The sequence below is a fragment of the Dipodomys spectabilis genome, unplaced genomic scaffold, assembly GCF_019054845.1.
Source record: "Dipodomys spectabilis isolate Male_0828 unplaced genomic scaffold, ASM1905484v1 ptg000001l, whole genome shotgun sequence".
NCBI lineage: Eukaryota > Metazoa > Chordata > Mammalia > Rodentia > Heteromyidae > Dipodomys > Dipodomys spectabilis.
In genome coordinates, this window is record NW_024870678.1 from 14,187,264 (window position 1) to 14,203,772 (window position 16,509).

The following is a 16,509-nucleotide window of genomic DNA, read 5'->3' on the forward strand; positions in this document are numbered from 1 at the left end:
CACACACACACACACACACACACACACATTTATTCTTTAATGGTTTATACTCCATGAGTTGAATCTATGGATAAGATCTCTTAGATGTGGAAAGCTGACTTGCTTTCTCAAAATTTTTTAGTTAAAAAGAAATGTTACAACAAGTTATGAAGAGACAGAACTCACATAACCCTGATATTTTCATTATAAATTGACTCTACACTAGGTCCTCATCCTATCTGTTATTAGCTATGACAGCAATTAGTTATTGAACAGACCTAGTCACTGTGTTCTTCACTTCGGTGCACTGGGCCATGAGAAGCGGTTGAGTAGAGAACTGCGAAGCCCAAAATCTGAAGCCAAGCCTAATGATGGGAAGTGGCAAGCAGGAATACAGCTGCCAAAGGAACAGCCAGCGTCTTGGCAGTACAATTAACGTGTAAAAGGTGGAGTGAAGAAGGCTCAGAGTAAATAAGCCAGAGTCGGGTTGTATATGTATGCGCACAAGTGTATGTTTCTTACACATTGATGGAGGTCAGCATTGAAGGGTGAGGAGAAGGTTGCACACAAAGCTCACCATCTCAGCAGCTAGAGATCACAATCAAGGCAATAACTCTGTGAAAGCATGGCATTACTGTTCTGCACCACCAGGTTATCAACAGTGCATTCACATTTAGTTAAAGGGAAGATTTTTCAGATGAAAATGCTGAGTTATTGCAAATTATCTGAAATCTCATAATTGAAAGATCCTCCAGAGGTTGAGCACCAAGACCAAATTAATTCTTATTAGAAGTCACACTTGCTATACTCACTAGACACTAAGTTGGAAATGAACTTTACAACCTGGAAAGGTGGGGATTTAGGAGAGGAGAAAATGGGAGAACAATGAGGGAGGGGTAACAGTGTTTGAAAAGAAATGTACTCTTTACCTTACTTATGTAACTGTAACCCCTCTGCACATTACCTTTACAATATCTTTTTAAAAAGAATTTCATCATTCAAGATAAATGGCAGTTAAGGAAATTAAAAGTACTCTATTATTATTATTTTGAATCCAACTTACTGTAGATTGAAATTGTGCTGTAATAGTTTAAAAAAATTAAAGAAGAAGTCACAGTTCTCATCCCAGGAAGAGGATGGTGGTTACAGAAGGAGGACGCACTGTGGACTTGATACCCAGGGTCATGAACTCAAAGTTTCCCAATCATGAATTTATCCCATATGTTCTAGCTTAGTTTTGACTGACAAATAGGAAAGAATACAGGTGCTACTCACTTGGATTGGTAATCCTAACTTTACTAGACGCTGAAATCTAAAGATCATGGTTCAAAACCAGCAAGGGAAGAAAAGTCCATAAGACTCCATTTCCAAAATGACTAGCAAAAAGCAGGCCTGGAAAGAAGACAACCAGGCAGGTAAGGCAAGTGAGTTTAAATACCAGTACTCACTCCCATCCAAGAATAAAAAAGCAATCTAATTAACTGAATAGTTTAGGTGAGGGAAGAAAATGATTGCTTTACTTAGGAAGGAGGGGAGTTGGAGAGGAGAAAATGGGAGAAAATGAGGGAGGGAGGGAGGGAGTAAGACTGTTGGAAAAGAAATGTACTCTTTACCTTACTTATATAACTGTAACCCTTCCATATGTCACCTTTACAATATTTTTAAAAAAGAATTTCATCTCTTCATCAAACTCTTTTTAAAAAAATTCCAAACATAAAACATGAAAGATTTTTTTTTACTTTGTACTTTTTTCTTGTTCTCACTGTTCTTAGACAAGCTCGTATATCTCTTTTATGGAGAAAGATTAACACGGACTCAACTAGGGAGAAATCAAATTATGCAGTTAATAAAAACTTAAGCTTCACTCCATGCTAAGTGACAAGGTAGCACCAGGGAAAATTAATTACTGCATTTTAGAGTGAAATGAGTCTGGTGTATCAGGTCTGAACTTAGCCTTGCAATCTGAAGTTCTTTCTAATTCTTTCGTGAATGAAATTTTTAAAGGATAAATTATTTTATCACTATATTCTATAAAAGCACATTGCCTTTTAAATTTCCTTATTAGATTAAGTTTTTTAATTGTTTGAATTTTTGTAGGAATCTACTATACCCTGGACATTTCAATGTCCAGAAAAGGCCTATTTTTAGTAGGTTGGTCCCATGGAGATTCTTCTGGGAAGTGAAGAACATTTAGAATGGAAGACAGTGCAAGTTGTTCTCAGTTCATTTGTGACATGCCCTCCAAGAGTCTATATTCTTTTTACTTGCTTTCTGGACATGAGGTGAACAACTTGTTAGACTATATACGCTTTATCATCACCATTAACACCTCAGTCAGAGGCCATAGCAATAGATGATTATGAACTGGATTATGAACATGATTATGAACTGGAACCCCAATAACTCAGTCAAAATAAACCTTTCTCTTTATAAGTTAATTGCCTCAGGCATTTAAAGATATAATGGGAAGCTAAGAAAATCTTGGCAAACTCTCATTGTATAAGAACTTAACATTGTTTCCTTGGTTCCAGATGTAAGTAATCACTTACTGATTACAAATTATCAACATCGCTCTTTGCATAGTGGTTTTAAAATGCCTGAAGAGATTCTTTTAAGTGCTCTGATGCTGAGAATTTGTATATGATCATGGTCAGTCTAATACAGTGCTGTATACTGTTAAAGAACCAATATTAACTAGTTGTAAATGGAAGCAGAATTCTAACACTTGGAAATAGTCCCTTTCAGACTTAAAATTACAGTGTGCTTTCTAAATTAATTTTTATGAACAAGAATTGTATCCTTGGAAGTTAACCTTTGCAGCCAGTCAGAATGGATTATACCAATAAAGCCAAGTCCTTGGTAGGCAGTGATATTAGCTCAAAGCCTGAGGAAAAAGTTAGTGAAAACTCATCTCAATCAATAAATCCATAGGTAGGCTTACTGTACTTCTGATCCCTGATACAATAGGCCATAGACTGTAGGTAAGAACAGGTCTGAAGATGGCCCAAGACAAAAATACAGCAACACAACCTGAAAAATAATTAAGGCAAAAACAAGAACCGCAGGCAGGGCTTGGGTGGTAAAGGACCTACCAGCAAACTTGAGGTCCTGAGTTCAAAACACAGAATAACTAACTCTCAATACACACCACACACAAAGTTTGCCTTTCTTATTTAAGTGGTAATTTATCATTTCAAGGCATAGAATTAAATGCTATAAGATAGAACTGTTTGCCTTCTCTACTCTTAGAAAATTGTTTAGAAGGAAACAACTATAAAGTGTTTTAGTACAGTATTTAGTCTTAGAGGGCACCAATGTTTGCTTCAGTACCATTTGCTGATGGACTTTAAACCTCTAATCTCTAGGGACTGATCTATCTTCCCATCCAGGTAAATTTATCAGCTTGAATTTTTGGCTACCTCCTTGGAATTAAGTATAAAACTAGTTCTGATACTTCAGACTGTCAATGTCCCCATAAATATTAATGGCAATTATGAGTATTGGTCCTATTCCCTTTTAGGTACTTTAATCAATTATTACAAGTTTTTTTTATATAGCATATTATATTGTTCCCACAACCAACCCTAGACACAAAAGACAGGACGTAATTAAGTCTATTTAGAATGGTAAAAGATACCTTACATACTGCACAATATGTGATGTCTACTGAAGGGAAACAAGTAGTACTTTATCATTCTTTCATTGTGATAGCCTAACAAAACCTATGTACAAACTTAAAAGGATACCACAAAGATTTTCTCTATGTGATTTCCAATTTCAGCTATCATACATATAGTATGAATGTGACTGTTTTCCTTAAATCTGTCAACAACCATTTTGATGGAGATTATTGTAAGGTTTTTGTTATTGAGTGTTATCACTTTAGATATTCTTAAGGCAAGAATTATTAAGAAATAGAAAACACACATTGATAAATATTCCTTTGTTTAGACAATGTAAGGGGAAAAGCAGTTAATTGAGAGATGATATATCTTTTAAATAAGAAGGATTTAGTTGTGATGAATATCTCTGAAGTATCAACTTTATTACCTGAATGAAGTTTTATCATGCCATACCCCAATTCCAACCCTCATCTTTCTACTATTGCTACACAATGATCCATTGATCTATTTCTTTCTTTTATTTACTGTATTTGCCCATTTGGATTATACTGCTGTCTTGTCTTATACTTTTAGGAGACTGTCTCCTCTTCTTAAAGGAGTCTAAGAAATAAACTGTTTCTTAAAATGGATGAAAAGGAGTTGTGAATTGGGACTTATGCCTTGAGTCTTAGCTTCTTAGGAAATGGAGATCAGGAAGATAAAACATGAAGCTCACTGTCCAGTCCAGCCATAGTAAAAAGTGAGATCCTAAGTCAAAATAAACAGTGCGAGAAGGATCTAGTGGTATGGCACAATAAAGCACCTGACTAGCAAAGCCCTTAGTTAAAAACTTAATATTGCATCCCCCCAAAATGATGAAAGGTGGTCTTTTTTGCTGCCTGTCCTAGAGCTTGAACTCAGAGTCTGGGAGTTATTCTCAAGCTGTTTTGCTCAAGGCTCGTGTTCTACCATTTGAGCCACAGGTCCACTTGTGACTTTTTGGTAGTTAGAGATAAAAGTCTCATGGACTTTCTTGCCCACACTGGCTTCCACTGCAAATCTCAGATCTCAACCTCCTGAGTAGCTAAGAATATAGACATGAGTGACCAATAACCAGCTGAAAAGTAGTATTTAAAATATTTTATTCATAATTTTCTTCATACTTTCTTTGCATTAGTAAGTGACCTTTCCACCAGTAACCTCTTGGTTTTGTACATCACAAAAGCTGCAAAGAGCTCTTTGGAAGTAATTGAAATGAAATAAGTGCAAATACTTAAAGGTGTTTTATTTAGAGTTAGAGGTTTATTTATATTTGTCTCCACAAATTCTTAATAGTATTGATCTATGTACTTGCCAGGATAAAACAAGACAAGATACAAATCTTACCACTTAAAAAAATTCTCTCTTGAGAATCAAGTACAGCTAAAATATCGTTAAAAGCTTCTTCATCCAAACGCACAACAAATATAACTCCCCAGTAAAAGCAAGGTGCAATGAATTTCACATTAGAATTGGAACACTACCTACAAGGACACTTGAAGGTCATTTAGAGAATGGGCTAGATGTCTGAACAGCAATTGGAATTTTCTTAATTACACAGATTATATGGGCACCATTTTTTTTTAAACTCTAATGTATCCTCCCTAAGAGACCCTGAAGAACATTGAATGTGGCTCTTTGACAAAGACTGATAAGTTACCCAAAATAATTTCCTTGATAGGCAATAAGGTACAGTGGGAAAATATGAAATCAGACAAATATTGACTGAATCCTAGTTCTTGGTTCTGAATAACTTGAGCCAAGTGCCCCCATGGCTAAAACCTATAATTCCAACTACTCAAGAGGATAAGACATTAGGATCACAGTTCAAAGCTAGCCCCAGAGGAAATTCCCTGACACTCTTATTATCTAATTAACAAGTAAAAATGCAGGCAGTACAGCTGTGGCTCAAGTAGTAAAGCACCATCCTTGAGGGAAAAAGCTAAGGGACAGTGCCTAGGCTCTGAGATCAAGCTCTGGAGCCAGCACAAACTAAAATTATAAAACATAATAAGAAAAAATAACTTGGTGAAGGTTCTGTCCTTTGTTCTATTAAATAAAGTGTTCTTTTAGCACATGTCAATGGTATAACAATTATATTTCACTTCCTTTTATAGTACACATTGCCTCAAACTTAGCAATATCTTGTAGAATTTGCAATTAACCAGAGGACATACTTGTTATCTTCAATGTGAAGAAGGTTTCTGTTAATTTGTATTTCATGTCACCTCCAATTGTGACCATTTTAGAAACTGAAGGATAATGGATACATAAAACCTCGGAACATTAACACTTTATTCATCTCTACCTTCCTACCATGTTGGGGATGATTTTTCCATAAATCGTTAATTCCAAGACAATGAAACAAACAAAGAAATAATTTGAAGACAATGTATAAAACAAAGGAAAGGACATACAATGTATCACATTTCTGTTAACTAATTTAACAAGGAGATATTCTGAACTATGGCTCAAAAAGAGCTCAAGCTCCTACCTCACGTCTGTTGACCAGTTAAAATCCTTGAAGCCAACCATAGAGGCTTCACAGGTCAAAGGATTTCTGGCTTTGGGGAAATGAGTGTGATGGAACCAGAGGTGGTCCTCACATGTAGGTAGGGTAATGGCAGGCAGTAATAGTTGGGAGAGATTGAGAACATTCTGTGTTCCTAAAATGTCTCCAGGCCTTCAATAGAGTCAGCTCCTCTGTGTACCATGTTGATTAAAAATCCACATAAATGTGCTTTAAAAACTAATGAAATAGTTGCCCTCAGAGGACTTTAATGGCTGGAAGATCTCTGGAAATAGCTATCCTGTTCTTTGCCTAGCTAAGCTCTAGAGGGAATGCAGGTCATTTTTCAAAACTTTGTGACAGGAAACAGAGCACTCACAAGATGGAAGAAGATACTGGTCAGATGGGAACAACAGGAAAGTGTGAAAACGGCAGGGAAAACTGCCTGAAGAGGTTTCAGTACATTGAAAATCATGTCAGTGAGGCATGAGGCATTGATCTTCCGTTACTGTAACTAGCTGAAGAAATTTAGCTTCTAGCATCTGCTAATGATGATAGGAAAGAGAGAAGACTCATTTTTACCAAACTTTGATCCTATTCAATGATGAGTACTAATTTTGAAGGTTGAAAGAATTAAGGCATTTTAACCTGGAGATTCAGTTAAATTTACCATATGGAGATTTCCTTATTGATTTCTTTCTTTTGCTCTTATTCTAGTTTATTTTCTTCTCTGCCTTCTTCTCTTCCTTCCATCTTTCCTTTATTACCTTTCTTCTTTACCTGACAGTTAACTTGAGTAGCTTGAGCAGAAACAGTGACCCTGTTGCACTTACCAAAAATAACCTGACCAGGATAATGTTTCTGTTGACACACAAAAATAAACAAGAAGATGCAGTTTAAAAGGAATTAATCAGGAAAAACTTTTTGAAAGAAGTAACCTGAAATACTACTCAACTGAAGAGAGATATAAAATATTAATAGGTATTGAGGAATATTTCATAAAAAATTATTTCTGCAGCAATGCTTAAGATGCAAATGATGTAGAGGAGTTTTGGGATAACATAAAACATTTCCTTTGCTAAGAAAGCAGTCTAGATAAGGTTCCAGAAAGTGAAATAAAAGTCTTTATTGGAATGTGGACACAAGAAATCTATTCACAGGCAAGAAATAATAAAGCTTAATAGCATTGAACTTTAAATATTTCCTAGTAAATCTATAATTAATCTTCCTCAATGGGAGAAAACACAATTTGTTTTTTAAACTCTAAGTTTTAGGAACGCAAATGCCATTATACTTTCTTTGTTGTTTATTTTTAGAGCAATGGTTATAATGGTTTCCATAATCACAAAAGCATTTTCTGAAATATATTTTTAATAACTACTAACAGGTATGGAAACTTGAGATAAAACCAGTTGCAGTATAAGAGCAAATGTTCAAAAGTTACACATAGTTGAAGATTCTAGAACAAAGAAGGAAAACAAATACGTATTTGTTACTCCATCAATTTCTTAAGTTCATTATATGGCAGATATATCACATTTTTGCTTAGATTCTGTAGTTGGCAGACATAAACTTCTTTATATTCTGGCTACATTCTTGTATATATGACATTCATTCAGTTTATTAAATAAAGCACATTTTTAATTTTGCCTTTCTTCTCAAAACCCTACTCCATCAGATTATCCTCCTGGTATCTTGAGTAATATAATTTGTTCTCATGTGATTTTCATTTAACCAATGTAACTTTACCATTGTGGTTTATCTTTGCAAAACAGGTTTGAATATGTATTTGTGCATGTGGTAATATGAAAAATTCTATGTTCCATATTGGAATATTAAATCTCAGCAGAAATCAAACTGAATAATAATGTTCTAAGAATTTTTAGGATTTTCTATAAATTCACATTCACACATACATAAAAAATTTTCTGGTAATTTTTTAAACATAATCTGCAATATATTTATTATAAATAAGGGCTTATGATGTGGATCTTGGTTTCCTATACAGTCTTTCCCACAATCCCAACTTCTGCATCCTCAACTGATTACCATATATTATTCATAATGGGGTTGCCTAACTCTTCTCTCAATCATAAATAATAAATACATATGCTTGTAACAATCTAGGCATATTTTGATTAGTAACCACCTATTCATATTTTTGTTTATTAAAGTATAGTTGTATTCTTTAGATATACTTGCTTAATTTTCCTCTAATAGAATGATAAGGTCTTGGTCAAACTCATACTGTCAAAGTACTGACAGCAGTGATCTTGGTCCTCTTCTCTGAACCCATGTATGACTGAAGAACTATGTGTATAGACCATACTACTAGAATTTACAGGGTCTGTCATGGCCTAATCGCTTTTAATGCTGCCCTTGTAAGTGTTTCACTAAGTCTTCTCCATAATTTCTCCCAATAATGCAGTAGACCTTATTTTTACTGTAAGCCCTCTGATTTCATATGCAATGATGCCTACAGCCTATCACTGACCAAAGAGCTTTCTAATAAACCAGGATTTCTTAGTCTGATAGTTATGTCCTCTCCAATCTAGACCCATTTTATTTTTCCCAAACTAATTTGTATTTACAGTTTTTTTTCTTACAAAACCTCTTTTCATAATTACTGTGTTACTTATTGGTCCTGAAGCATACAAGCTTTTTTTTTTTTTTTCTGGTCGGTCATGGGCTTGAACTCTGGGCTTGGGCACTGTCCCTGAGCTCTTCAGCTCAAGGCTCTACTACTTGAGCCACAACTCCACTCCCAGTTTTCTGGTGGGTCATTGGAGATAAGAGTCTCACGGACTTTCCTGCCCAGGCTGGCTTTGAACTGTGATCCTCAAATATCAGCCTCCTTATGAGTTTTCTGGAAACTGTGACTGAGGGTTTAAGTCTTGTTATTAATTCAGGAATTTTAGACATCCTGCATATCATACTCATGCACAGATTGCCCATATTACTTATTATATATTTACCAAATGTTTTATTGTTTATTTTTTTTGTTGTTTTCATACCTATGCTCCCCAAAGAGACCAGCTTACATAGATTCTTATTATTAAGACCAGGTAGATGGATTGCATATGATATACAAATTATTCATATTTTAGTAACCATAATAACTATGGAACATTGTATTTAACAAGTGTAGCTTCTACATTTTCCAATAGTAACTGAGAAACTAAGAAAAGGGAAAATATTAATTTTCAATATATCCCCCAAAATAGAAAACTTCTGAAAGCTATGAAAATACTTCTTTTCCTTAAACTGTAACTCAGAACTTCGCTATTACCTTCCATACTTTTGCCTTCTCAACAAAACACTCTCCATTTCTTGCTAGCATAACAGTCATGATCTTTTGCAAATGCTATATTCTCTCAAGTTACTACTGAAATTTTGAAATGCCATGAGTATCATTTTCCTATTTACCTGTCAACATGTGTTTAATCAAATTCTTATTAACTGTTGAGCACTCAGGCTTCTTGACCTGAACACATATAGAACTTGCCTGAAAGAGATTTTAGTGCTAATAACAGCTTTTGTGCAATGCATCAGAAGCTGTTATTCTGAAAAATGACCAGTATTAGTTTCTTTTATTCTGAAATTTTTGAAGACTTAAGAGAAATGAGTAAAGATATTGACACAAGATTTTTGTTATGACCCTAGATCTGCACATACAGGCGTGAAACTTTTGTTTAGAAGCATTGGTGTCTTGTAATTCTGAATTATTTTTATTTGTTTTTTTCTATGAACATACCTAACATGTAAAATACCTGGCTTATGGGTCTACTTTATTTTGTATATCCAAAGTTCTTCAGAACTCCCATGAAGACCCCCTTTCTTGCTTTAACTACCTCCCAACAGCATTATTGGGCTAAGTCTTTAACATATGAGCCTTTTAATTTAATATCCAAACCATTGCAAATATCAGTGTTGAGCTCAAACTAATAACATTTGTCAGCTTCAAAATTAAATGGAGTAAAATAGCTTGGACTTTTGCAATGATTTAAATTTGTTAATCCTTTATCTCAGTTCTTATTTTTGAGGATTTGTAGTTCAAAAGAAATTCCATGATACAACTATATATTTAGATCTATGTGAACAGTGCCAAATACTGTGCTAAACTATAATGGATTTCTTTTACTTTCTAAACAAATTACAAATCCTTAAGAAATGCTTCCTAAAGTTTGATATAAAACTTTAAAATATAAAAATTGAAACTAGAGCTTGGCTCTGGTGGTGCATGCCTGTAATCCTAGCTACTCTGGAGACTGAGATCTGAGGATCGCGGTTCAAAGCCAGCCCAGGTAGGAAAGTTCGCTCACATGGTAGAGTACTTGCCTTGAGCTGAAGAGCTCAGGGACAGCACACAGGCCCAGAGTTAAAGCCCCACAACCAAAAACAATAACAATAACAAAAATGAAACTAGAAGAAAAGAAAAGAAAACTATAAGAAATGACTATACCTTTATACCTTTAACCAAGAAGCGTATACCTAGCAAAAATATCAATTAATGAAAAAGTATAAATAAAATACATTAGATTTAAAATATCACCTAAATTTCAAATCTTTCATCTTTCATAAACCAGTGAAGAAGGTTAGTCTGCATAATAAAAAAAAAACTAGAAAAATGACAACATAAAATGTTGACAAGACTATGGAATGAAAGACATTCCACTGCAAATTCATATATATTTTTATTGTAAAGATACTATACAGAGGGGTTAGAGTTACATGTGTAAGGTATTAAGTACATTTCCTATCGAGCATTGTTACATCCTCCTTTTTCCCCCTACCATCCCTTACTTCCTACCTCCCCAATCCCTACCCCCCCAAGTCGTAAAGTTAGTTTTCAGCATAGTGTTTTGTACATCTCATCGTCACAATGGGTCAACCTGTATCCTTATTTCAGCATTTTGTTATTTCTCTTTCCCTCCCCAAATTAGAAAAATATACATATATAAGATGTAGGGCACCAGAATCAAATGCAGTGAACACAGCAATTATACCATGGGGGAAGAGCATACAAAAGAGACAAAAAAAAAATCACTTAGTACATTAAAAACAACAGAGACAAAGACAAAACCTCTTGTGTCCCTATCTTGGGGTTCATTTCACTTGGCATCATCTTATATGGTCATATGTACATAGCGTGTGACCTATTCTGCTTGTCCTAGACATATACTAGTTAATCCACTGCAAATTCTTATAGTGACTTAGAAGATAATTTGGCAATATTTTTTATAAAACCAAACCTATCCATACCACACAATCAAGCATTTGCAGTCCTTGTTACTATCCCAATTGAGTTGAAAAATTATATCCATATAAATCCTACACAGGTATGTTCATAATTTCTAAAACCTGAAGGCAAGCAAAATGTTTTCAGCCGATGAATGGATTTATTAACTTCAATTGATCTAGACAATGAAATATTATTTCATGCCAGAAAGAAATGAGCTATTAAGCCATGAAAATAATTTGAGGAAACCTAAATGCATAATATCCGAGAGCAAAGACTAAATAGTGTACGATTTCAACCATTCAAAACACTTCAAAGGGTAAAATCACGAGATAGCAAGAGGATCATTCTTCCAGTGATCAAGGGTTGGGAGATGAGAGGAACACAGTGAATTTTTAATGTAATAAAATGATCCAGAACAATTCTATCATGGCAGGTTCATGTCATGATACCTTTGCGTACCCGTAGAAAACACACCGACACTAAAAACTAATGCAAACTATGGACTGTGGATGATAATGTGATTCAATTAGACACATCAGCTGTCCAAAATCTGACACTTTAGTGTGGAGTGCTTGTAGTGGAGAGGTTATGCATATGAAACCAGAGGAGTACTTTCTGCTCAGTTTTGCTATAAACCTCAAAGTGCTCTAAAAAAAAAACCCAGCATTTTATGGGAAAAATATTATTAACTCCAGGAGGAAAAAAGTTCCACAAGAAATTGCTCTCATAATTCACAACTCAGTTCAGCCATGAAAATATTTATATAGTAATAAATTTTATAATATTTATATAACCAAATTTCAGAGAAAATTATGTAAAATGGCAAGGAATGGGGAAAATGTATACAATCTAAGAATTGTAATTTACTATATTTTCCATAGTGAAAAATTACATAATATTTAAATGATAAATGAATAATATCAATATGAATATAGTATTTGTAAAATGTAAGTAAGTACACTAGGAAACAGTTCCAAACAAATAGGAATGAATGCCTTTCATAAGTACCTTATTACGTATTTAAACATGGAAAGAAATTAAAGATAAATAATTCTAATTTTATTGTTAGGTTAGTGGGAAATAAGTGCTGTTTTTAAGCTATAGTATTAATAGGAAATCAATAATAGTTAATATAGAAAACAAGAAGTAATGAAACATACTATTTAGCATCCCAACAAAAATGCTGAAATAATCCTTAGAAATTAAAGGTTTGTGTTATTGGTTTAATTTTGCCTTTCAAAGCTGCATATTGAAACTCTGATTTCAAGTACTTTAGAATGTGTCTTTATTTGTAAATAGTAGGATCATCCAGATGTAAGTAGTTAAGGTAAAGTCATTAGAGAAAGCTGTAGGTCAATATGATTGATTTTCTTATTAACTGGGGGAAAATGGTAGGCTTTCACGATAAACGAAGGCAGAGGAACAATGCTTCTATGAGCCAAAGAATGGAAATGCAATCATATGCATGAACAGATCCTTCCTCCCATCCTGCTTATACCTTGAGCTCAGATTTTTACTTTCAGAACTAAAAGAACATCATTTCTCAACTTCTTAGTCCCCCTGAGTGTAAACTACTTAACAGCATCCCTACAAAGAGACAAAACAGTAGAGCGCTCGCCTTGAGCTGAAGAGCTGAGGGACAGCACCCAGGCCCAGAGTTCAAGCCCCACGACCGACAAAAAAAAAAAAAAAGAGACAAAACAGTTATATATAAAAGAATCAAAGACAGCTCTATTAAACTTGCCAGTATCTATGATGTTTTGGGGGAAAGAATCAAAGATATCCTATATATTACAGCTTATATAAAAATTATGATGGTTCATTCCTCTTAAGAAGTTCACGTTAGAAAAAGAAAGATTATCTTTAGGGTATAATGTGCTATTACTTATTTGTTTTTCAGTATAGTATAGAGATTAGAACTCAGGGCCTTATGCTTCTTAGAAAAGCATCTGACATTTGAACTTTAACCCCACTCCCCACTCTTTTTTGCTTTGACTGGTTTTCAAGATAAGGTCTTAACTTTTTGCCCAGACTAGACTTGGTTCCAGGATCCTTTTACTTTTCCTGCCCAAATAGCTGGTATTACAAATGTACACCACTATGGCCAGCTTCTCCTCCCCTTCCCAAGAGTCTCCTTTTGTTCTGCTCTCTTACTCTTCCTTCATCTATAGATAATGAAAGAATGCTGTGTCTCCCTTACTATTACAAATAAGTTAGTGCTGGATTGAATTGCAGCACTCAAAGTTTAGCTCACTGACTCTCATTTGCAATTACTGACTTTTATTCTTTCCTCTTGATTTAATGATATATGTGTAATCTATTTTGAATATTTTCTCATTCTGGCAATAGTTAAGATATAAGTAGTAAATAAAGAAACACTGCTGATTACAATACTTTTAATAGGCAGCAAAGTTAACCTATGTCAATACAATTAAGAAGTCTGCAATGATAGCGGCCAACTGTTCTGTGACCAAAGAAAATTTTTTAAAAGAGGCATTTTAATTGAAAAATGTATGACAATTCCAGACATAATGTGTCATCCAACAACCATTTTCTCACCAGGCTTTAGGTTCCTATTAGAAATAATGATTGCCACAGCATAAAAAACTTATGCATAATTATTTACTGGCATGTCTAGTGTTATGTGAAAAACGAATCTTGAAGATGAGGGAAAATAACTAAGCTTTCAGTCTCATAAAATCCTCCAAATTGAACTTCATGTTCATTTATTATTTCCTTTCAGAGAAGAAGGTTAACTGATAGGTCAAGCTACATCAGTTAGGAATCTCTAACTATGGCTAAACAAAATTTATTATTTCGGGACTGTCCAGCCCCAGCTATTCTTATACTGTATCTTCACTGTGGTTGTCTTTTGGGAAGCTTTTGCTTCTTCTAATGGGCCTTTTCCCAATTTGCTTCAATAATCAAACATCAAATGATAAAGCTTTCAAGAAGTAATGTTTCTTCATTTTTTCCTATAGGATAGGTAGGCTTGGATATGAAAAACCTCCTACTTTGTAATTACTCTGAAATAATAAGTCAGCTGAAGTCAGTATTGTTCTCCAGATAGTCTCTGTTCAGAAATTGATATGGCTATCGATCATTGTAATAAAAACATTCAGATATCATTCAAAATTAAATGTCTCTCTTCCCATTGGAAAACATTATTTTTTCAGTATTTAGTTTCTCCTGTCTTTAACTTCTTTTCCCCTGTAGTTACCTAACACCTGACAACTATAATCTGAAGTTTCAGAGTTCTCTTTCCCGGAATACAAAAACCGAAAAGAAATACAGGGGCAGGAAGGCTACATAGGTACCAACATGCATTGAAAGTTGATAAAACGTTCTTTCTCATGAACATTTTAGGATTTTTAGAGATACTGACTTGCACTGAATGTGAGTACATATCATTGCACTTGCTCTGTAACATGTCTTCCCTTAGGCCTGGGGATATGCAGCAGGAAAGATTCAGGTATTACTCCATCCTCCCTTTAAGTGAATCTTCTTGAAAAACATAGAGAACTACCTTATGTTAGCTGTCCTAATGATAGTCTACACCTGCACTCAAGCATCCTTCCCTAGCTGGGGTTGTATGGAGCCATCCCATTTCTTGCAAGGTCTTTTTAGTTTGGTTACTTAGCAGGTCTCTCTAAGCAATGGCTTTATTGTGAGGTATTAAAACTGATTTAAATGTGTCTTCCAGGGTCTCAGGATTTTTGTCTTTCTCAATAGACTCACAAAAAAAGAGAAAGCAGCCCCTAATATTCTAACAACCACCACCATGAAGATGATGATATAAATTGAATTGCTTCTTTCACCAGAATTCCTTAACTTCTAGTCTCCAAATGCTCTGGTCATTCAACTCAGCCTATTATATTGTCAATATAATTTGTTCAAGGTGGCAAAACATTTTTTTATTTATTGTGAAAATACCATACAATTACATGGGCAAGGTAATGAGTGCATTATCTAGACACTTGCTTAGCCAACCTGTCCTCAATTTGGAGTAAGAGGAGTTGGCTTCTATTGTACTGGCTCCAACTATCACATGGCCATCACTGTTCTGAGTCTGAAATACAAACCTCCCCTCTGTCTTTTCTCATAACTTGTCAGGTAATAGAATAATGTTAAACACATATTCTTTAACCGTTCCTTTTCTGGACATCAATGTTTTCCATGTACTAGTGATAGTTTCTTGTTTCTATATGTCATTGTAAGTTCTCTGATTACAGAATCTTCACTTTACATTCCATTTATCATAGGGGACCACCAATCATAGTGAACTTCTTCTAAAAAATTTGTGACTTATTATTTCTATCTTGTAAGAATTTGCTACCCAAATTTGCTGCCAAAAGTAGCCTAAGTTTATTGTAGAAGTTGACATGACTGTTGCATTCTATACTCACAGAATCTAGTTCTTTTTGTAAACAAGTGGCATTACATATGAGCCTTGAATCTCTTTGATTATTTATTTATTTATTTATTTGCATTTATTTATTTAGGCATGAACTCAGAGCCTGGACTCTTTCCCTGAGATTTATTTGCTCAAAGCTAGCATTATTTGAGCCATAGCTCCACTTCCAGCTTTTTGGTGGTTAATTGGAGATAAGAATCTTGCATACTTTCCTGTCTTGGCTGGCTTTGAACCATGATCCTCAGATCTGAAACTCTTAAGAAACCAGAAATTACAGTCATGAGCTATTAACTCCTGGCATATCATTGAATTCTTGTACTTGCACAGACTAAAGGTCCTGGAACCAATTCACCATGGATAGCGGGATGGCTGTAGGAGAAAGAGAAAATTGAGTATGATTGTGTTATATTACACAAAGGTCTTTTTTGTGGTTTGCAAAATTTTATTTTTATTTTATGTTTTTATTGGTATCTTACATGATATTTTTGCAAGTATCCTTAAGTAGTTGAATTGAAGGCCATTGTATAAAGGCTTTATAAAATTTGGAATCTGCCTCCACATTAAGTTAAATGTTGGCAATGGAATACTTCTTTGAGATCTAAATTGTGAAAAGTACCTCTTCACTTCTGATGAAGAGAAAAAGTGTAGCAAATATAGAAGAATTTTTCTTGGTGGTTCTGTTTAAATCATTCTCTTTATAATACCTGTGTTTTAAAAAGTGGTT

General features: G+C 34.4%; 1 protein-coding gene across 1 annotated transcript in view; it reads left to right on the plus strand.

Moving 5' to 3' along the window:
* Nkain2 (sodium/potassium transporting ATPase interacting 2) overlaps positions 1-16,509 on the plus strand; it is an 864,427-nt gene that overhangs the window by 687,364 nt on the left and 160,554 nt on the right. The window lies entirely within an intron of this gene.